At 55.7% G+C, this 23,291-nt stretch overlaps 2 long non-coding RNA genes across 10 annotated transcripts; one reads left to right on the forward strand and one right to left on the reverse strand.

Moving 5' to 3' along the window:
• The first annotated feature begins 1,128 nt into the window (after positions 1–1,128).
• On the forward strand, positions 1,129–5,064 carry LOC125617596. The gene is made up of 2 exons (XR_007348635.1): positions 1,129–1,330; positions 3,856–5,064. It is a non-coding gene; the product is annotated as an uncharacterized LOC125617596 (long non-coding RNA).
• A 7,405-nt stretch (positions 5,065–12,469) lies between these two features.
• On the reverse strand, positions 12,470–21,434 carry LOC107153094. Of its 9 annotated transcripts, XR_007348634.1 has the most exons (5): positions 20,741–21,434; positions 20,253–20,619; positions 17,122–19,802; positions 16,933–17,013; positions 12,470–15,902 (listed from the first exon to the last, which is right to left on the reverse strand). It is a non-coding gene; the product is annotated as an uncharacterized LOC107153094 (long non-coding RNA). The 9 variants fall into 9 exon arrangements; XR_007348632.1 differs by having other exon boundaries at positions 12,470–19,250; positions 19,501–19,802; XR_007348633.1 differs by having other exon boundaries at positions 12,470–18,754; positions 18,880–19,802.
• Positions 21,435–23,291: the final 1,857 nt, after the last annotated feature.

Below are 23,291 nucleotides of genomic sequence, written 5' to 3' on the forward strand. Positions count from 1 at the left end.
ATCCTTGGTCCCACTAACAGGAGAAAATCATTGCTATTTCATAACTCAGCAGGTTGTTAGTGGTGGATTTTTCATAGACTCTTTTTATCACCTTGAGGAAGTTCTGGTTCATGTTTACCAAACATCTTTTATCATGATTTTGTTATGCTTCCTCCGTAGTTATGAGTAGTTATGATAAGATCAGAGGACCTCTTCTCTTTATTTTTCCCATACCAAGTAAAAAGGAACCGTTTTGGTTCTCAAAGAGTCTAGATAAGCCTTGGGAAGCCTTGCATTTCCAACCTGAAGTCCTTGTCAGGAACATGTTCTGTCAGGAGAGGCTAGCAGACCTCCAGAAAGCTATTCCACCATCGCTGATTGCTAACTTCTCATCCAAATTGCAAGCATGAGAATACGGGGTACATGTTGGTGAGGAAAAGCCCACCCCATTTCCCTGCGAGATCTCAGGTCAGGAAGGTGGGGTGCTGGACCAGCATATGCTCTGAAAGACACTCAATTTCAAGGTCTGGGAGGACAGAGAAATCACATGCCTTGCTCACAGGAACAGCCCCGTACCTGGGACAGTCTCGGCACATTGTTCTGGGTGTGGATGTTAGTAAACATTTGTTGAATAGATACATGAGCAAATTAATGCAGGAACAGGTGAATGAGTCAGCGCCTATGTGGACGAGATAGAGATTGTCCTCTTGGGACACAGGGACTTGACTGAAAAGATTCAGGTACCGGGTGTGCTGCAGGGAGAGCCCTGGGGAGCTGTTCTCAGTCTACATGAAGGACCGCAGAAGCAGACTCAGGGACTTCTGGGCACCTTCTGTGGTTCTGCATATATTGATCTTTAGTTATCCCATCTGTTTCTGCTTTTAAAAGAAAACGCCAGCGGAAGGGAAGCTTCCCTCCTTCACCCAGTGAGTGAGAGAGGAGGGGCTCGTCTCACGGTCACGCCTAGGGCCCCACTAACAAAATGTTTGCTTCCCAGTTCCCTGACCTTGGCACTAATGGACCAGAGGCCACAGCTGGGGGGGACGGGGTGCCTCTACCAGAAGACACAACAATGATCCCATTGAACTGGGAGCTGAGGTCCCCCGCCCCCCAGGTCCCCATGCCTCTGAGTCAGCAGGCAAAGAAGGGAGCTACTGTGTGGCTGTGTGCCTGAGCCTGGCTGGAGGAGAATCGGGCTGCTGTGCCATAGGGCAGGGAGAGATCGTCTGCAATGCCAGAGACCCCAGGCCGGGCTGGATGTGACTGCGCCCTGAGCCTAAGCATCCATGAGAAACTACACTCCACTCGGCACCACCCAGGGCCCAGACCCCTGCAAGCGAACGAGGCTCAGGTAAAGGGGACACAGAGCAGATGACAGAGGGGTACAGACGCTCCTCCGCTTAGGCAGCAAAGGGTTAGGGAACCAACAAACCCACTTATGTTGAAAATATGGAAGTAAAAAAATGCATTTAGTTGCCGGGGGGCAGCTCAGTGACAGAACACGTGCCAAGCTCCCAGGTCCAGTGCCCAGCGCCACCCTCCCGCCCACCCCTGTGCAGCCCACAGCTGCTTCACCTGAGGTCCCTAGGCCGGCTGGGCCAGCACCATGTATCATACTGCATGTCACTAGCCATGGTCCCAACTCAAAGTTGAACTGCGGTTTCTGCTGAAGGAGAATCACTGTCGCACCTTGGTGAAGCTGTAGCCAGGATGGCCGCTCTGGCTGTGTGGCCAGCTACGGACAGGAGACCGCCACCCTCTGAGCGCTCCTGCTTTAGTGGAGAACGTGTTTGTAGCTCAGTTAATCTAGCTTTGCCCTCTCCCCCTCCTTCTAACAGCCACCAGGATGAACGCATGGTCACTAACTGCCCGTGACAGGGTTTAAGCTACGGGATGTGGAAGGGAAGAGAGAGCTTCCCAGACCCTACCTCCTGGCGGGGAGGAGTGTGAGTTCAGCTGTGTTAGGGTTAGATTGCTGTTGGCTTTCCTTGGGGGCTGGTGTGCTTAGGGAGGTGGGGAGGGGCCAGCTCTCACGGGGTGGACGAGACCCTCAGGTTTACTGTGCGAAGACTGTGCTCTGTGACCTGGTGGGCCTGACCCGAGAACCCCTGGCTGGAGGACAACCCCTGCTGGCAGGTGCTCCAGCCCAGGTGTGGCCCCCCATCCTGTGGACTTTGGCCCTGCCCCCCTGCTGCACAACCAGTTCCCTGCGCTACGCTATGTCACTTATAATACTACTGTGGGCCCTGGCTTCTCCCAGAGCCCTGACTGAGGGGGCTTATTTCCAGAAAAGTGGGGAGAAGCAAGATGACTGAAGCCAGAGAACCATGCATGAGTTTCCTCCCCCTCTGCCTCCAGAACCACCCCCCACCCCAGCAGAAACGGTGCCCAAGGGCAGGGAGCGGAGTCTCCAGTCCCTGGTGTTGAAGGTGTGGCAGGCAGCTGGGCAGCCAGATGGCTTGCCCATGACCGGCGCCCTGAGGACGGAGGTGGTACGGTAGAGCAGGCCCTGCCCTATCAGTGCATGTGCCCCTGTGGACGGGGCTCCCTGGGCCAGGCCCTCTGAACCACCACAGGCCCACGGACAGTAGAAGAAACCCCGTCAGCCCCTCAGCACCCACATTGAGCCACATCTTCAGGAGAAAGAGTCCAGGAAGTACCAGCCACTACAGCAAGGCCGTTTGTCCCCAAGCTCTATCCAGAAATCCCCAAACCACAAATATCCAGGGCTGAGTGTCCTGAAGCCCCCACAGGCCTGGGTTTGAAGAGCGTTGGGAGTGTTTGTGCACGTGCCTCCTTCTGGGGCAGGTGGGTCATTTCCTTGAATGGACCATGACACTGCTCCAGCTCAGACACTGCTATTTATGCTCAGTGACAGCGTGATTCACAGACTCTACACTTACCTAGCTAAGTAACCTGTGCCCTCCACTGTGGAACACCAGGGTCCCAGGGGACACTGGGGTCTCCAGCTCTGCCCATCCCCACTGTCAGGGTGAGAGAGCTTTGGTGGCAGGGCCTGACTGAGGGGTCCGAACAGGCTGCCCCACTGATGATGACACTCAAGCCAAGGTAGGTAAACAATCTGCACAGGGCCGGTCACATGGCGGGTCACAGGGCAGGCGATAGCCTGGGACCTGATTCCAGAGATTACAGGCTTTGGATCCCAGAGATCAAAGTCCAAACTTCTCATTCTAGAACTGCAAAAGGCTGAGGTCCTGTCACAGGGTCTGAGGAGGACGGGCTGGGATCGCCCCAGCCTGGTTCATCCCCAAGGCTGCCTCCCGCCCTGGGTGGCGCCTCCCGCCTCCCGGGCCTTGGGTGGGAGACATTCTTGCAGGTCACATTAAGAGCTGGATGTGCTAAAGTGAATTCCAGGCATTTCTGTGAGACGTCCCCTGGCTCTCCTTATCAGAGGCAGTGGGGTCAGCCCTCTCCCCCTTGTCAGTAACAGTCTCCGTCTCCTCTGTCATGTTGAAGGAATCCCATGGGCGCCTGGTGACTCACCTCAGATAAGAGGGGAGGGGCTGGGGACACTGCCCTGTGTGGGCCACTCGTTTCCCCACTGTGGCCAGCTCTGGCATGAACACCTGTGATTCCAATCCCCAGACCCAGAGGCTGCAGGGCCAGCACTGGCACCCCACCAGGGAGCCACCATTCAAGTGCAGTTGTGGCCCCCTGAGAAACTCAAACCTGGTTCCCGCCCCACCTGTAGGTGCCAGTGGAACTGCTCAGGCTTTGAGGTGCCTGTCTGTCCCGTGGGGACTGGGCTTGGGACAAGCTAGGAATTCTGTCCCGAGGGCCCGTGGGCTCCCCCATGCTTTATAAAATTTTATTCAAACTCCCAGATTTCTGACTTTTTTTTTCTTTCCTTAAAAGGTTTAGAAGCAGCAACTTGGGCAGCAGGGCCCCTGCTCCTGCTGAGTCCCTCACACTCTGCTTCACACCCTGGGTGTTCCTGCACACAGGCCAAGCTGGAACCTCTCCCAGGCCATCCCTCTGACCCCTGCAGAGCTGACCCTCACACCCAGGCCCTGCTGAGAGACCCCCTTTATCTTCGGGAGGAAAAGTTCTCAGCCCCAGCCAACAGGAGTGGCCCTTCCAGTGCAAGTGTGTGCCTGGTGTTTTCCACAAAGAATCCAACCGTAAGAATTTCTGGACATGCTAATAGTCTGCTGCTAAACCGAGAAGATGTAAACAACATTTCTCAGATGACACAAGCCAGGAGGGCCGTCCTTTCTGGGCCTTCCTTTCCTCCTTGACTTTTGCTGCCAAGTAATCATGATTTCCCCTCCTGAGATTTTGACGGGAGCTAGAATTTAGAGAGTACCCACAAGTTCAGTCTCTGTGGGACCAGGCCTGCTTCCCCTCTGCCTGGGTCTGTCTGCTGCTCAGCTGCTGATCTGGAGGTGTGGCATGCGCTGGTCCCCACCAGGTCCTCTCCAGGCTTCTCACCAAACCTGGCTCTATTTAGCTGGGTGGTGATAGCTGATCAACCTGCTATCTTATCAGGTGACCCGGGTCTTTTAGGACACATTAATGATTGGATTTATAAGACCCATGTCAGGAGGTTTTTCAGTGAAGAGCCTCGACTGTTGAAATGAACTTCAGAAACTTCCATATGAAAAGAAAACTCCAGCTCTATCCGTGTGCATTTCTTTCTGTACAATCCTGCTAGCCTCCTGTGGCTGGGGCACTTCCTCCTGGGTCACATTCCTGAGAGCACATGATGATGTCCCTGCCAGGGATCTTAATCCCTTTTGAGGTTGCTTTGCAAACTTCAAATCTTCAAGAGCTTAGTGTTCAGGTTCAGTGTCAGCCACAAACGGCCCATGACCATGACGCACAAGGAACACCGGGGAGGACAGGCCCTCTCGGCTTGCTGATGAGCACAGAAAAGCTGGCTCAGGCAGTCCCAGGGTGGGCCAAGTCCCTGTGGGTGGACCCCAAGACTGGTAGAGCAGTGGTGAGAAAGGAGTTCTTCCAGAGGCGCCCGCCCCAAGTGAGCGAGCATCTCCTGTTGGGGACATTATTGATGGGTGTGTTATAAATTTTTAAACAAAATAAATCATGTATTTAGAAGAGTCAGTTTGTGCCTATTTATCAATTTGTGTGGTTTAAATATTCAAAACAATGTGAACAAATTTATTTTAAATTAACACAACATTTTAATACAGAGACAACTAATCCTTACTCTTGAACATTTCTTATTGAATTGGGTGTTATTGGGTTGAATAATGTCCTTGCTGAGAAAGAAAAAGGAAGGAAAGAGGGGGTGCAGGGAGAAAGGCAGTCACTTCCCAGAGCCAGACGGGGGCGGTGGCACATGTGAACATGTACACACAGGGGTGAGGAGAAAAGCCTCCGGGGACAGAGCAGGCTGGGGCTTCCTGTCCCCGGAAGGCTCGGGGGCTCATGGGGGGACACTGACCCCCCACCTGGGCACGTCCCCAGCAGACCCGGGGCTCTTCTGCCTCTGCCCGAGCCCAGCTGAGCCTGGTCCAATCTCAGCTAAGGCTGACTGTCCTTGCTGAGGACACTTGACATCATCCACACCCTGGAGGTCAGGAAGCAGGGAGCAGTGAGTGGGCACAGGGGGAAGCAAACCAGCGACTCTGGGCCCCAGGGCCCATTAGGGCCCCACCTGGGGGACCAGACCCACACCTCCACTCTCATGAACTTCAAGACCTCAAGGTCCCCCAGTGGTCACCCCGAGGCTGGGCTGCAGTGAGGAGGGGGACACCAGGGTTTCCTGCTCCAGGTCCCCTAACTTAGGGACCTGAGGGCACCAGCACACTCCAGGACGTAGAGCGTGGGTACTGCTTGCCAGCTGAGCCCGAGTATCACGGGGGCTGCCTCCCTCTGCTACCCATTCCCTCAGCAGAGAAGCAGAGGCCGTCGGTCTGTGCCCTGCGGGAGTGCCACCACCAGAGGAACCCCGCGGAGTCAAGGTGCCCGCAGCCTGAGCCTGGGGGAGAAGAGCCTCCTGGCAGCAGCCCTGGGGGCCCTGGGCTCCACCCGAGACGGCCTGTCCCCTTGGAGCGGGGAGCCTCTTCAGGGCAGTGGGGAGGCGGCCCTCGCTCAGCTTGTTTGATTCCTGGGAACAGGGGTGGGGACATGGCTGATTGTGAAATGATAGCACAGCTCACAAGCCCCTGGGCAGGAGAAGGTCACGGCACAGGAAGCTGTGAGGAGGCCAGGGCCACACACCAGGGCCAGGACCGCCGGGCTCTTGGGCAGCTCAGGGCTCCAGACACCTCCTGAAGTTTGAAGCACCATCCCATGTTCTCGTGTCTCTACTGTGTTTGGGGAGAAGACTGTAGCTTTCCAGATTTTCAAGTCTTTCATGCCTGAAGGTGAGGAACCACAGAGACGGAGACTTCGCGTCTATGGGACAGGGAACGGAGCCAAGGGGAGGCTGCCTGGGACCCTCCGCAGCGCAAGAGCGGCTTTGTGTTTAAGATCGCCCTCTGAGAACCTTGAAGGGAAGTAAGAGCTCAGTTTTATATTTTTTTAAAAAGAAACAATTGCATAAATGTCACGTGATTTGATTCTATACTCACCTTGGTATTTCAAGTTTCTTGAAAGTGGCCTTTTTTACTTTCGCTCCATCATCTCATCCGTCCCCCGTATTTCTCCAGCTTCTAGAGGTCCCCATTCCTATAAAAAAGTGTTCTGTTCACTACATTTTGCTGGCATGCTATTAAGATACCCTGTGTGATCCACCTTAGTCCTTTTCTTGTTCAAAACACCTAACATTTCACCATTCACAGCCTCACAGCCGTAGGCCAATGCTCACCCGGCTGGTGCTGTGTCCTTGCATGAGCACGGACACCGCTGTCCCCAGGGAGTGATTCTGAGGAGACGCTGCAGGTCCTCACAGCGCATGTGGGGTAATCAGAGGCCAGCCTGACTGAATTCCCACCTTCACTCTAACAGCCACAGTCACCTGATTTCTCTTTTATAACACAGGTTCAAATCGCACACCCATGGCGTTTGCATGGGCACCCTTGGCCAGGAACCCCTCGAAGGGTCTGTTCTTGGGCAGTGGCACAACAGCCGTGAGGCAAGGGCCCGTGTGCCGCAGCGGGGGGGGCTGCCCCGGCGCACCAACGGCGCCCACACGCCTCGTCCCAGGGCACTGGCCTGCCTGTCTGTGCACAGCAGCGAGCTGCGGCAGGCGAGAGGTCTGCTCACTGACCCAGGCAGTCAGAGGAGAGGCTCAGTGGGTGCTCTGGCAAGCCATATGCTCACCTGGACTCCCTCAGGGACCTCAGCCCTCATCGTAGGAAGGATGTATGGGTCCCTCTGTCCACGATAAGAACGTGGGTCCTAAGGAACACCTGGATTCAGGCCTGAACAAAATTCTGAGTTTTACCCAGTCCCCCTGCCCAAGTGCTGGGTCCGCCGCGGGCCACAGCTCTGTGTTCTCGTTCTTCCACGTCTCTCTCCTTTCTGCTGCAGCTGCTGGGCCTCTGTGGCAGGCCTGAGAGGGCCAATAGCCAGAGGCCAGCAGTGCCCAAGAAGTGGGCAGCCATCACCAATGGACCTCTGAGACCTGTGGCCTCCAGGGACTGTTCCTGGCCCACCATCCAGGTCCTAGGAGTCTGGAAGTTCTTAAGGGGAAGAGGAGCCACCCAGAGCCTCTCGAGGCATCGCCCAGACTAGGGCGGGTGGCATTCCCTCTGGTGACCATGGAATATTCAGGCCCATGAGGTGGAACCCTGGGGTCCCCCCGCCTGGCATATGAGGTGAGGGCAGCATTCCTGGGCTCCTGCCCTCACTGTGTTGACCAAGCTCTGACCTTCCTTCTCTCCCAGGTCGTTGGCTGCCATGGTGCTGGCCTGGCTGGGCCTTCTGCTGACCAGCACCTGCAAAGCAGACTAAGTATCCTACCCAGGAGCTTTGTAAGTGCAGGAGTGCAGGCTCCTACAGAGAGGCTCCAGGGCACCCCATCATTCCCCTTCTGCTGTGGCCACTCCCGACCCAACAGCCGTGCTGAGGCCAGCCTTCAAGGTGACCCAGTCCCGGGTACAAGGCAGCAAGCACCCAGTTTCAGTTTTCCTGTCTCAAGGGTTTTATTGCCAAATACTTAAGTTTGCTCTTTAAATAGTGACTGGGGAAAAAAAAATGCAAGTAAGATCTAAACCCATATCGAGAATTAACCAAAGGAGAACACTGAGTGTCCACGGCTGGTGTCTGGGCTGGGCCCTGGCAGTGGTCCCAAGAAAACTGCCCGCCACCAATTACAGCAGCCAGCTCACCACACCAGCCTGTTACATCACCAGGATCCTAAGGAGAGCGTGAATCACAACACCAAAGGCTTAGAACAGAGCTCAGAAACGGAGTCGGTGTCTTGACCTGACATCTCGTTCAGCGCAGGTGCTGCGTCAGCAGGACGAGGCAGGCCTGGGGTCTGCGTGCCTAGCCAGGGCCACGTGGGGGTGGCAGGGCTTCAGGTGTGGGCTCCACTGGAGCTGCCTAGCAGGCGGAGGTGGGTGTTGGGGGAGGAGCCATCCTTCCTGTGTTTAGGTAAGGCCCCTGGGGAGGACCCCCGAGCTCCTGCAGAGAGCTCTTCACAGCCCCCAGCCAAGCTTGAAAGTGTGTACCTTCATGGTTCACAAAGTTGGATGTTTAAAGACAGCTTTGGGTTCTTTTTTCTTCAACATTAAAGCAAAACTCAGGCATGGGCTCAGAAGTCTACTTCCTTTGAAAAGTGTTACCAAATGGTGCACATAAACCAAGTCTTGGTTTGGGGTCAGCCTCTGAAGTGGAGGAAGATTTGTGTGGCCACTCATCATCTGTGTGTCCTGGGGCCAAGTGACTTAACCTTTCTGAGCTTTCCTGTCCCTGTGAAATATGAGTGCCACGCAGCCAGCCTCGGAGGGTTGCTTGGGAGCCCAACTAGTTAGTGCAAGCCACACTCCATCAATACCAGCACAAAAACACTTCCCAGAAGCCCCCTCCTGGGTCACCTGAGGACAGGACTGCTCTTGACTTTCTCCCTCACCTCCTCCTGGGGGCCGCGAGCAGATGCAGAGCAGGCTGGACAGCATCGCCTCGGACTGCAGATTTGTGAGTGTAAGAGGGGGTCATACCCGGGTGACAATGGCAAGTTCAAGGTATGTAGCAGACAAGAAGAAATGCAATTAGTTGGCAGAAGAGGTCTATGTGAAAGACGATGGAGAGGGCCAAGCCCCAGGACACATGGAGTAGACTGGGTATGCACAGAGCATAGGCCATTGCCCTTGGACACCAGAATGGCCATTCCCCTGGGGCTAGAAGGGGACAGGCAGGAGCCTGGAAGGGGCTGGGGTGCATGGCATTCCCTGGTCACCTGGAGATTGAGGATTGCTCCTGTAGATCCCAGGCACCCTAGTTCCTCCCAGGGAGGAAGCCCTGGGCTCCTTGGTAGAACCGCAGGGTAAGGGCGGCTCCCGTAGGTGCAGGCTCCCTGGGTGGCCTAGAGATCCTTCCCGGTCTGGGTCATAAGGATCCCATGAGTCAGGAAGGGCAACAGGGGACACCTCTGTTTCCCCCCACTTCACCAGGGCAGGCCCTGATCTCTTAGTCACATTCCCAATTCCTCCAGGGGCCTGGAAGTTGAAAGCGGGGCCCTGAAGCCTGCCGGCTGTGCCTCCTGCCTCGCAACCTCGGGTGACCAGCCGTGGAGTGCCAAGTGGTGTTAGGAGATGGAAAGTCAGCGCTGGCAGCCTCCACTCCTAGGCCTGGGTGGTGTCAGCCTGGAGTCAGGGCTCCAGCTCCCCCAGCCCAGCTTCGCTGCCTTGGTCAGCTGCCGAGCACATGCCCACGAAAGCACTTGTTGCCCATCAAGTCAAAATTTCAGCCTCATCAATCCCATCCCTGATGGGCATTAGCTGAAAGTGGCTTCATGTTCAGTTGATGGAATTCTCCATCGACTTGGCGTTGCCTGAGCACATGGAGTAGACTGGGTCTGCACAGAGCATAGGCCATTTTCCTCGACACCAGAAGGGCCATTCCCCTGGGGCTAGGACAGGACAGGAAGGAGCCTGGAAGGGGCCTGGGCTGCACGGCATCCCCTGGTCACCTGGAGATTGAGGATTGCTCCTGTAGATCCCAGGCACCCTAGTTCCTCCCAGGGAGGCTCTCAGCCACTCACAGGGTCCCAGGCCTCCCAGTGTTGCTGTGAGTGTTCCCAGGGAGGGTCCCCTACACTGCTCATTCATTTGACAATGCTCATGGGTCCCTCACCTGAGTGCCTGAGACACGGGAGCTTCCCTCAGGAAGAGCATCTCAGGGCAGACAGGCAGCTCCCTTCTAACTATCGTGCACAGCTGCAGGAAGCCTGCTGCAGTAAAGGCGCAGACACTGCGCTGTTGGCCGCAGCGTGGAAGCAGCAGGGTTGAGCTGGCACTGGAGCCAGGCTCCAAAGATGCTCGGGAGAAGGGAGACAGTGTGACTGTGATCACTGAAGGTGCTACTTAATGGGCAGCTTTCTGCTTAGTGGACAATACATCACGTGGTCCAAGTATTAGGATGGAATCGAAAGACGTAGTAACAAGAAGTCTCACCCTGGTGGCCCCCACCGGTGCAATTCCCTGGTCACCCTGATGACTCACCATCTGTACTCAGCCTTTGCTAGTCTTTGTGTTCCTTCAGATGGAAAGATGAATGATTATCCTTCCCTCTTCCTGCAGATCTGCGTCTCACCTTCCCCTCTACCTTCCTGTCTGAACATCTTCCCACATTTGTCCGCAGAGCTCTCTCAATCCCCGTCTGTAGGCAGCTATTCAAGCAGACCTGGGTTCACCTCTCAGCACTGCTGCCAATGTGCCCGGCCACTCGATTAACAGCACGGGTGCTTCGGGGTCAATATCAACGCATCAGCGGTTTTGGTAGACCATCCCCGACTACCTCCCATGGTGTCAAGCTAGCTTGTGTCTCTGGTGACAGCTGTGACGGCACTGCATGTCTCTTTGAATGGACAGAAGCCATTTAAATGCATACTCCTCAAGGAAGATCACGAGGTATCCATTCAACACCCCCCTCGATGCCCAACATCACTTTTAGAAAGTCCAACATGAGATCAGGCACGGATGTCCTGTTCTTTAATGGCATTTCCTTTCTGATGGAGCTGAACCTGTGGGGAACGGGGACGTGTATGAGTCACAGGCGTCTGGCATACCGCATGTGCGGCATCACGGTGGGCGAGGTTTCATCGGCAGCCACAGGTCGTCTGGGAAACCACGTCTATCAGAGCAGCAGGCTGAGTTCTGAGTGACTGCAGAGTGTGAGGACCTGCTCTGGACTCTCCCAGCCACCGCTCAGCCGTGGCCTCTCGAGCTCTGCAGATGGGGCCCCTGTGGGTGTCAAAGCTCAGGTACCGAGTGTCCTGCCCAGGTGCCCTGGGGAAGGGGCCAGGAGGCTCCCTGACTTGCTGCTGGAGGGCCTGAAGCCTCCATTGTCTCTGATCACCGAGCCACGTCCACCCTGCCCAGGCTTGGGAGAGGGAGCCTGCAGCTGTAACCAAGAGTGAGCGTCAGTTTCCATGAGAGCTGGAAATGAAACTGGAAGGGGGTGACCTGGGGCTGCAGCGGGGCTCCGGCCTGGCACACTGGCCTAGGACTGTCCGCAGATGCCATTCAGCCCGGGAGCTCCCCAGGCACGGTACCATGTCCGTCTGTCAACACGTATTAGCCCTCAGAGGTGACCACATGGAGAGGGTACAATGAGCCAGGACGTTGGCCTCTGCCAGCCTCACTGTGTCCTACAGCCACAACCCAGACTTGAGAGTGGAGCCCCCATCTGTGCAGGTCCAAGTCACTGTGCACCAGGAGCCATCAAGGGGGAAGGGCAAATGGCAGGCCCTCAGTCTGGCTTCTACTACAGACCAGCGGTGAGAGCCAGGGCAAAGGTCACAGAATTTCCTGCAAACTCTGCAGCCTCCTTATAGATCTTCCAGATGCTTCTCTGGTGCCACCCCTCCTGGCCTGGAGAGTAGGCACAGATCCTTCCAGAAAAAAATCACTCTCACCTTGGTGCCTGGAAAGCCCGTGTGCAGACCCCAGCACTGTAGAGCCAGCAGCCTGCAAAGGGAGCAGGTGACAGGGGCAGGTGAGGGGGTGGCTGTGAGAGTCCCTGTCCAGGCAGTGTCCCATCACAGCTTAGGACACTCGTCTTATGAAAGCCCCTTTCCTCTGCCTACCATCCGAGGTGGCGAGGAGGCCAGGTGCTGTGGGAAGCTCAGGCTCCGCCACACCCCAGATCTCAGGGAGGCTGCTGGAGCTGCTGGCGGTCTCTGGAAGCCCGTCACCACTTCTCCATCTGCGAGGTGAGGAAACTGTCTGAAGCCGGATGATCATGAGAAGAACCCACACTGATTCTGCTGTTTTCAAGTCAGAGCCAAGGGAGTTTGCTGCAGTCTGCAGGTGGAGGTGAGGCCCAGGATCCGGGTCAACGGGGAGGCGGGCAGCATGGTTGGGGTGTGAGAAGGCTTTGGTGACGCAGGGAGGACGCAGCAGGAGCCATTTTTGTGGAAGGGTTTTCAGATGATGTGGGCTTCAGAGGTGCTAGTCGGTGCCTAAACTGAGGCCCAGGAAGCAGCTGCCTGTGGTTCAAGGTCCAGGAAGGGGATGTACCAGGTGGGATCAGGGTTCAGCGTACAGAAGAGAGGCCTAGAGCCATGAGCCTGGAGTGTGACAAGAGACAGGACCCAAGACTGAGCTGGATGGGATCAGGGCTCAGCATATAGAGGGGGGCCCAGAGCCATGATCCTGGAGTGAGAAGAGACAGGACCCAGGATTGAGCTGGATGGGATCAGGGCTCAGCTTACAGAGGGGAGCCCAGTGCCATGATCCTGGAGTGAGAAGAGACAGGACCCAGGACTGAGCTGGATGGGATCAGGGCTCAGCTTACAGAGGGAGGCCCAGAGCCATGATCCTGGAGTGTGAGAAGAGACAGGATCCAGGACTGAGCTGGGTGGGATCAGGGCTCAGCATACAGAGGGAGGCCCAGAGCCATGATCCTGGAGTGTGAGAAGAGACAGGACCCAGGACTGAGCTGGGTGGGATCAGGGCTCAGCTTACAGAGGGAGGACCAGAGCCATGATCCTGGGGTGAGAAGAGACAGGATCCAGGACTGAGCTGGGTGGGATCGGGGCTTAGCATACAGAGGGAGGCCCAGAGCCATGATCCTGGAGTGTGAGAAGAGACAGGATCCAGGACTCAGCTCTGCGCTCCTGATATTAAGCATCAAGGAAGGAAGGAAGGAAAAGAGGATGTGTAGGCGGGATAACTGAGGAGTGGGGCTGAGCACAGGGTCCCACAGCAGCAGAGCAACCCTGGTGAGGGAGAGGACAGGGTCCGGGACTAGTAGAAAAATGGGGCTGTCACTGGAACAGAAATGGGACCAAGAGGAACTTTGGGGGTTTTCAGACAGGGGAGAAGTCATAGAACTTTCTTTGAGAGTCAGGAAGATCCAGGAGAGAGGGCCGCAGACCCGCGGGAGGGGAAACGCAGTGGTTAGAGAGGGTAGAGCTGCTCAGGTCCTGTCCAAGGGGGCGGGCCCACAGCACAGGTGCAGCCTTGCACAGGAGCGAGGAGTCCCACGTGAAGGAGGAGCAGGGCTCTGAGGGCTGGAGGATGTCAGGCTCCACGTGGGAAGTGTGGGTGTCACGTGTAAAAGGCCACCCCCTCTGCCCTGCTTGACCCATTGCCCTGAGTTGCGGTGGGGCTCCCAGGGGACAGAATGTTCTCTGGGGCAGGAGGTGACGGTGCAAGTTGGTGCCCCTGCAGGTCCAGGGAGCAAAGGATCTGGTGGAGGGGTCACTCTGGCCAGTGGGGACGACAGTGCGGTCACTCACTCTGCAGGGCTTCCTTGGCACAGCTCTGACCCACGAATTGCCACTTTGTAGTTAATTCCAGTTCACACTGCAGGACTCTTTCCCTGGCCCATCCCACCCCCAGGGACCCATGTCAGCAGCTTCTCCTCTGGGCGCCTCGGCAACTTGGCTTCCGCTTCCCTCTTTTGGAGATTGGGCCCAGGAAATAAAGATCTGATGGTCAGGAAGGTGTTCCAGGTTGGGGTGCCCATGCCTGGCTTCAGACAGGCTCATTCCAATCCAGACAGGTCCTCCTGTCCTAGGGACGTCCGCTGCCCGTTTCTCCACCCAGGACAGCCACACCCCGCCCACAGCCATGCTGGCCACTTAGGTCTCAGTGAGATGCTGAGGTTTCCCTTCTGGAAAATTCTAAGGTTGAGGAAAAAAGATGGGGTAAGAACTGAGAAGGAGGAGGGAAGAGGGCAGGGAATCCATGGGCACCCTCCCCACTCACGCCTACCAAACCCAACCCCAGCTCCCCGGCAACTGCGGGAAAGAGATGACCTGTAGAGACAGACCCCTTGGGAATGGGGCAGAGGTGACAGCCCAGCACCACATAGCACGCAGTGGACACTGGGCATGTGTTTCTATGTGGACGAGTTGAGCACACAGGGCCCAGCTGAGAAAACCTGGGTGAGCCTCCAGGGGGCTGAGGGTGGCCCCACAAGAGCCAAGGCCAAACGTGGGAAGAACGGCCAGAGAGTCTCTCAAAGGCTTCATTCACCCCCCCGCCAAGGCGCCCGCTCTGCAGCACTTCCTGTCAGCCTGGTGTGCCAAGGTCAAAGGTGAACAAGTATTTGGAAACTATGAAAACTTTTGGCTCCGTCCCTGGCCTCCCACGGGCTCCCTGGAGTCCACGCGCTGTGCGTTCCAAATGGCGCAGGCACAAGTCCTCCACAGCCCAGCCGCGGGGAGCTTCTGCCTCCAGATGAGCAGTGGAGTGGTGACCACCACAAGTGCCCAGCAGACACCGTCCCGGGCTCTCTCCAGGTGTGACCTCCTTTGGCCCTGTCAGCCTCACTTCTTGTTGCACGTGACCTGTCCAGAGCTGGAGGCCCAAGTGTAGAACGAAAGGAATGGAGAATGGCCTTGGTTTCCCTTAGACTGACAGACGGACGCCTCCCCGCACTGGGCATGATGGCCTTGCTCTCCCAGGTGAGGGCAGGGTCACAACACTCTGGACAGTAGCAGCCAATACTGATTAAGTACTGGAGAGTGAGCTGTGCTGCCCACACACACCCGTCCTCCCTCTCTCCAGTTCCTAGAAGACTGGCATTCCTGCCCCGGGGGGCTTCACCACGTGCAAGACCTGAGTCACGAGGATGTGTGCAGGCTCTGTGCTGAGTCCAGGCTCTGACACAAGAACCTTGGTGTGCTCAGGGCCTCCCTCAGATCAGTGGCTTTGCCAGTCCTGGTCCCAGAGTGAGGGCAAAGCAAACCAGAGAACTCCAACTGGCCCCAGTGGACATGCATTATGAGCAGGACCAAGATGGTGGGGCTGTTGGACTCTGCAGTATTTGCAGCCAGTCTTACTAGCAGCACTCACAGCACACCAGGCCCTCAACTAGAACCTTCAGTTGTAGAACTCCTTTCACTACCAGAGCAACCACTGAGGCTGAGTGCACTTAAGCTCATTTGACAGATGCCAAAACCGAGGCAGAGAACAGAAGGTAACATGAACCAGTTCCACAGTTCAAGGCACTCGTGCTATCAGCAATCCAGGACTGTCACAAAATACCTGAGATAATCAACATACAAGGAGAAAAGGTTTATTTTATATCAACATTTCGATGGTTTCAGACCATGGTGAGTTGGCTCTGATGCTTTTGGGACTGTGGTGGCACCATGCATCATGTGGCAGAGGAGACGAGACGGCTCACCTCAAAGCAGTCAGGAGGCAGAAGGAGACGGAGGAAGAGACCAGGGTCCCAATATCCCCTGGCAGCACACTTGCCCTGTCCTCACTTCCTGGCACCAGGCTGCCTCCCCAGGAGCACCGCAGGCTGGGGACAAGTCCTCCACACGAAGGCCGTGGGGGGTGTTCAGGTTCCGAGCTGCAGCGACACTGTAATCAAGTCATTTTTCAATGTCAGACCTTATCTTTATGCCTCCACACTGTTTTACACTCACAGCTGGGAAAGGGCACAGCGGGGTTGTGACCCTACTTCTCAGCAGTAGAAACTTCTGAGAAAGGTTGTGGGCCACATCCCCACCAAGAAACAGGAAGCCGGCAAATTCCACTCAAACCAGAGTCATCAGAAAGGGCCTAGGAACCTGTGGTCACTAGCTCTGCCCCGGGCCCGCAGCGCCTGGACCTCAGGCCAGGTCCAGCTGTGAGATGCCAAGCCTGGAATGTGACCTCCCGCCATCAGAAGCCATCAGCCTGGGACAGTGAAGGAGCCAGGGCCACAGAGAACCCTCCAAGGATGCGCAGGAGCCCACCGCCCACCACCTCCGCGTTTCCTGGACTCAGGCCAGTCTTCCACTCCGTCTTAGGGGAAGAAACCGTCCCGGGGCTTCAGTGAGTATGGGAACCCACTGAGCAGAGGCCCCTGAGCTGGGGAGTCGGAGACTTATTCCGCTTCCTCTTACCAGAGGTCTGATTCCCTGTGACCCTCATCGTTTGTTAAATGGGAGCTTGAGGACACCGTGCTGCCTGACCAGACCATGAGCAGCCCCTGTCCCCGTGATGGGAAGGGGTGTGATGGGTGCCGTGGGCGTCTGCGGACAGGCCTGGGAAGGTGGCCTTCGGAGAGGCCAGGCCTGGACAAGGGAGCACACAGGACCACTTTCCGCCCAGTGGCCACTAGATGCTGCGTGTCCATTGGCTTTGTGCAGAGTGGAGGGGCGTGTGTCACCAGGAAACAGACTTCCAATCCGGCGGGCTTTGAATTCTGGCAGGACTGCTGGCCTGGGTCCCACCCCTGCGTCCGTTACCTCAGGAGCAGTCATCTTCAAAGGAATTTGCCGGCCCAGATATTGTAATTAACCATGAAATCAGTCCCTTGGAGATCACGTGTCTGGGCTCTTCCCCCCACCCCAGCTTTAAAGCGCTGCTCAGCACTCAGGGCCAAAGCCAAAACCCAGAGACATACCTTGGCCTCGGTGACGAAGAGGCATCCGAACTGAGTTTCCTGTCAGTCTTCTCATCAGCTCTCCAAAAAGGAGTCTGGGCTCTCCAGGGGTAGATACAAATTCCAGGAGTTACATATAAATTCCAGAGATAAACGTAAATTCCAGGGCTGTGAGCTGGGTCCAGGCTCCTTCCCTGGCCTCCCTCTGACCTGGGAGGCTAGCGCAGGTTCCACTGTGTGCTTGGGGCTGAGCCTCAGCGGGATGTCAGCCCTGAACGTCCAGGAGAGCGTCGTGTGCATCTTCTGGGCTTTGCTCTCATCCAAGGCAGAGTGCCGTGGGGCTGGGGGCTGTGCATCTGGGTTCTGTGAACTGCAGCTCCTGAGCACAACCTTGAGCCAGCCAGAAGCAGGGCACAGACAACCCTCAGGGGCAGCCCCACACCCAGAACCTCTGGTCATCATTCCCATCAGACTCTTGACTCCCCAGCACTTCACCGCCAGCACCAGGGGAAGATGCCAACCACCAGAGGCTCTTCCTCCCCCAGGCGAGCCACCGGAGGTGTGCCCAAGCAGTCTGGGCTGCGGCTGGCTGACCCAAGCCTGCCTTCTGCAGGTTTAGCTTAATCGTTTGGTGACTAGGGTCCCATGTCCAGCAGAGGATCAGCCCAGACTGCGGATCCTCGTTGTTTGTACCTCAGCTGTTTGCACCACCCCACTGGGACCCCGCTCCTTCTGGGCAGCAAGGGTGCACTTCAGACTGGCTTTTTCCTCTGGCATGTGCTTGCCCGCACCCTGTGGAAGGGGACAGGCAGGGACAAGGTCTTCCAGTTCTCAGGCTCCAGCTCTGCAAGCTGAACACACCTGTGCTCGTGGCTCAGCTCTTGGGTCCTCTGCAAGCCAGGAGTCGGAGCACCTCTCCACGTGCGGTGAGACACTAGGTGTGACACTTCCTTTGCCCCTGTCCTGCCCCTGGCTGGTGAGCCAACACGTTTCCACCTACATCTTGATGGCTTCACACATGTTGGGACTTCAGGTGGCAAGGACAGGACAGTCACAGACTGCACTCCGGGCACGCTCATCGCAGTCATCTGCAGGCGGGACCTGCAGACTGGGGCGCACCCTTTCCTACCTCTGGGTCCCCAAGGCAAGGATGGACGGAAGGGAGAGCACCACTCCAGCAGCCCAAGAGGGGTCAGGTCTCTGTCTCCAGTGGACTTGGCATCTGTCTTCCCCAGAAAGACCTGATTTGATTGGATGGCTTCCCCAAAACAGACCACACATGGACCTGGGCACCGATCGCTGGCCCAGTCGAGGCAGCAGGGCTGGCCTTACTGACGCAGAAAAGGCCAGGCAGAACCCTGGCCGGTTCTTTTAGAATGATCCTAAAACGCACCTACTTCCTTCCTTTTCTTCCTCAGGTTGAGTTATGACTTTACAACTTAGTGCAACAATGTATCTAAACAACCCAGGGAAGTCCTGCTGTGGTTACTCTGAGGCCTTCTTATTTTCAGGAGGTAACATCTCTCAATGCTCACTCCCCTCTATGACAATCAGAGAGCAGTGTCAAGCCTTCTAGTTCTGTGCAGGGACCAAGTTTTACCTGAATAAACAGAGTGAATGACCGAATGCAGACCAGGAAAATGCAAATTAGGTTCACTTTTAGCAAGCACACGGGGTGATGGAGGGCCGTCTGGCCTGGCACTCCTGCACAACGGCATTCCTCATCTGCTTGAGATTTCCAAACAATCCAGATTCTTCTTCTTCTGATAACCATACCAGAGAGAGAGATCCCCACATACCTGGGGGTTTCATGTCACGCTTCACCATGAGTGATGTGGAGCTCCTGGGGACAGGGAGCGGGCTCGGGGACAGAGAGCGGGCTCAGTCACAGATGCAGCCTCGAGCCAGCCCGAGAGGTCATGGAGGTGCACAGTCAGAGCAGCCCAGCCTCCTGCACCCAGAACTTACCAGCAGGACTCCAACAGTGACCCTGCCAACACACAGGAACCAAGGGAAGAGGTGGACCCTAGGGACAGCATCTGGCGACCAGAGCCGCTCCTGGCTCCCCTTCCATCCTCCAGGGCAGGACAGGCAAGGCATGCAGGGGGCCTCGCCGGTGTGTCTCCAGGTCAGCCCCAACACAAGACAAACCCACGTCTGGGCCGGCTTCCCACTACCCCCACACGGGTGGTCTTCTGCTGCCCCAGCCTTGTGGCACACGTCACTTTGGAAAAGCTGCTCTCACCACCCTGTGACCGATTCTGTCTGCTCCCTTCTGGGTGCCACTGCTCAGGGAATTCCAGTCTGAGGTGGAGGGGGGGGTCAGCCGGCTCTCATCACTGTGACAAAACGCCAGAGAAAGTCAACTCAGGACAGAAGACTCATTCTGGCTTAGGGCTTCGGAGTCGCAGTCACGGTCTCCTGGCTCCATGGATTCCCGGCCTGTGGTGAGCGTCGGGGGAGACGGTGTGGTGGAGCATCTCTTTGCCTCATGGCGGCAGGGAGCCAAGAGCCAGAGAGAGAAAGGCCCAGGACAAACTACCCGTTTTAGGGCCTGCCCCTGTGACCCACTTCCCCAGCGAGGCCCACCTCCACTCCTAAGGCGTCTACACCCCTCAGTATCATCGCCAGCCGAGCTCCACAGCCTCCGACTCCGAGCCATTGTGCGCATTCCACATCCGAGTCCACATGGCCCCTCTCGGGGTCAGCCTTTGCTCTGGTCTCTGATTCCCAAACTGCTGACCACCACTGAGCTCAGTCACCTGCATCTCAGACCGTGAGCGCCTCAGGCCGGCTGCCTTCTTCCTCCTCAGGGGGCCAGCTCCATGGTGGGCAGCAGGTGGATCAGGCACGTCTCCCGTGAAGATGCTCGTGCAGAAGGACAAGAACACCTGGGAGGAGAAGAAGACCTCCCTTTGCAAAGCAGATGGCCTGGACCCACAAATGGTTAAGTGTCCAGTAACCCAATCAACGTATACCTAAAATTACAAACCTTCCCCTTTGCTCTCCAAACCCCGTAACATTACATGAACACCATTAATAGACAACCACGTAGGAATACATGTGAGTTCTAGCACACATTGCCCTTCCACTCATTCTGACAATGTCCAAACCATCAACAAACCTAGACTTGGGCCTGACTCTCCCCTGAGGGGCTCCTGAATGCCCTCCGCGCTCTTCCCGCCCCTCTTAATAACGTGGTTGGTCCTTGGGAGCCTTGGCCTGGCAGAGAGCCCCTGGGAAGGCCCTGGCCCCGACCCCGAGCTCCCGTGTGCTGACATCACTGCAGGACAGCATCTGGCCTTATCACCTGACGTCCCACAGACCCAGGGTCCCCGTACCACGCCAGGTCACAGAGACCGGTGACGGTGCTGTCAAAGTTCATCCTCTGGCTGAATCTCCTTTATCCTCTGGGCTCCCCAAACGCCCTGGGACTGAGTTTCGGAGCTCGGAGCGCTGGCAGCCTCAGCACTGGGCTATGCTTTTGTAGTTGCCTTTTTAAAACCCGGAGCAGAAGGGCATTTCATGTCAGTCTTTCCTCTTCGAGTGGCGGCCTCACGTCCTTGTTTCAGATCCCACGTCTCGGTCCTTCCCTGAAGGCCACCTTCTGCTTTCCCTCATAGTTCAGCCGCCGCCCCACGTCTCTTAGCTCACCCAGGGCTCAGAGGTCAAGCGCCAGCCTTCTGGTCACACCAGGACTCTGCCTCCCTGCAGCGTTCGGGGAAGAAGATAAATAATTAATGTTCAAGACAAAAGCGATCCACGATTTAAAGGTGACAGGGGCCACGGACAAAGAAGTAAGAAGCAGGAGAGCCAGGGCAGGGCTCACCTATAGGAAGGACACAGGGGCAGAGTGCTCTCCTCTCGCTCTGAAACTGAAGCATGCCTTCCTCCTCCTGCCGAGGCCAGCCTCTCCCTCTGTGGAAGGCAGAGCTGGCTAAAGCCAGGCCTTTGCTCTCCAGGGACGACGGGTCTCTGCGTGTGCCAAAATGCTCCACAGCTCCGGCTCTAAGGGGAGCCTCAGGATCCGCCCGTGCTTCAGGTTTCTCTGTTTGGGTTCCAGCTCTTCAACACGGTATCTAACTCTCTCTGCTGTTTACTGAACATAATACACATAGAGAGCTGATTGGGAAAAGATACAAGGTGATGGATTTACATGCATCATCATTCATCGGACAGAATCGTCAAATGCAGTCACTTTAGACCATCTACCTGAAAACATTGAAAGGTTTTGTAGATGACAGAAATGACGCACTGTCCATGGGCTGTGCAGACACTGGGCACTCCAAGGTGCTTCACGGGAGGAATTCTCATTAGGACCAGTTTTCTCCACCACCTAAGATAATGATCGATGTCCACATCGCAAAGCCAGCAAAACCATTAACACTCACTTAGAAGTCGTGAATTTTGCATTTCAAATAAATTGCAATCGTCTTATATGAAAGAGATGACGCTTGACAGATAATGAGGGAATTTTACCGCCTTGGACTGGGGGCACCTCAGCAGACACCTGACTTCAGGGAGCAGCGTCAGGGCTGCATGGCTGTGCTGGGAAGGTCTGCTGACTGCTCCCCTGACAAGCTGGCTCCTGCTGCTGCGAGCAGGCAGTGCTAAAGAGTTGGCAATTCTTCCCAAATTCCTTCATCACTTTATCAACAACTTCGATGAAATTTTTCTTCAGTTTTTATTATTTTAAATGCTTAGTATGTGAAATTGAATTATGATACTCTTAATTTTTTCTTTTTTCCTCATTGACTATCACAAATTTTCTTTATGCAGACCATGAGTCTTTAGCAGAACATGATATTCCTTGTACTTAAATATGTACATAATTTAGCATTTAAAATTTTTAACATTATTAAAGTTGGCATAATTTCCCAGTATTTAGGTCTGTATCAGTAATAACTAACATATAGTTTGCTGAAATATTCAAATTGGTTTTTGGTTTTGAGTTTCTTTTTTTTATCGGTCTGTTTGTTTGGGTACTGGGGACTGAACCCAAGGGCACTCTAGACTGATGGACATACCAACTCTTTTTCATCTTATGAGACAGGGTCTTGCTAAGTTGCCCAGGCTGACCTGGAACTTGGGATCCTCCTGCCTTTGCCTCCTGTATTGATGGGATTAGGGGTGTTCGCCATCACACATGGCTCCGGTTGTTTTGAATTTCAGCCATACTTTTTTTTTTTAACTCTTACATTATATGAAACCCCATTCTAGACCAGCCTGTGGTGCCAGAAGATGTCCCTGGGCTGGAGATCTTATTTGTATTCTTTCTTCTTTGCCCCACCCACCCACCCTGAAGATTCAGAGGTGTATGTGTCTGGAACTTAAAGGCAGCGTGAACACAAGTGTCCAGAGTGGGGTTGGCTCACAATATTCTATTTAAGTTTTGTAGCTTCTATTCACAAAAGAAAGACAACACATAGCAATAAAACTAGAAGTTTCTTGGAAGTCAGTACAGCAGGAACCCATTCATCTGCAGCACTGTGATGGTCCGGGATCTTGGTGGGACCTAATGGGTGGGCTCACCTTAGAATTTCTATTTCCCACCATCGCCGCTCCTGTTATCACCCTCACAACCTCTAAGGAACTCGCTCAGGATTTCTCCCTCAGCTCCTCCTGGAGCGTGAGCACGTGGCAGGGTGTTCCTGCACCACCTCGCTCCGTGCAGCCTGAGTGCATTGAATGGAGGTAAGTTGCTGCCACCCAGGGCTGTCCCTGTGACCCTCTTTACCTTGGGGTAATGGGCACGCTCTGACCGGCCCTTCACAGTCGACTTGGTGGTATTCAGCACATCTGCAAGGTGGAGCAGATGTCACCACGCTGACACTTTCAGGACCCCAGGGGAAGCGCCACACTCCCTAGCAGTCCCTGTGCCCTCCCTGCCAGCCAGCCATGCTCTAACGCCTGCCGCTGAGGACTTGCCCTTCCAGAGCCCGCATGCCAGCAGCCTCTCGCGCGTCCCCAGGCATAGAGGTTGGAGGTTCACTCCCGCTGCAGCCTGCGTCTGCACTTCACCCTTCTTCTCCAACTGGCTGTTTTTAGAGCAGTCCTAGGCTCACGGCCCAACCATGCAGGTGAGAGATTTCCCGAGTGTGCCCTGCCCCCCAACGCTCCCCATATCCCCGGCTCCACCAGGGTGCTGCTCTGCTCACACTGGGGACCCCATGGGGTCCTGTCACCAGCTCCCAGTGCCCAGGGCCTCTGCGAGGCTCATTCTCATTCAGGGCATCCTGTGCATTTGGTCACATGCCCGAAGGCCTGCATCCACCACTGTCCCATCACCCAGAGGGGCGTCTCTGCCCTGGGAACCCTCAGTGTTCTGCCTACAGCCGATGACTTGCCACCCGAGGGACGAGCAAGGAGTCCTCGGCAAC

The sequence above is a fragment of the Marmota marmota genome, unplaced genomic scaffold, assembly GCF_001458135.2.
Source record: "Marmota marmota marmota unplaced genomic scaffold, marMar, whole genome shotgun sequence".
In the NCBI taxonomy this organism is placed as follows: domain Eukaryota; kingdom Metazoa; phylum Chordata; class Mammalia; order Rodentia; family Sciuridae; genus Marmota; species Marmota marmota.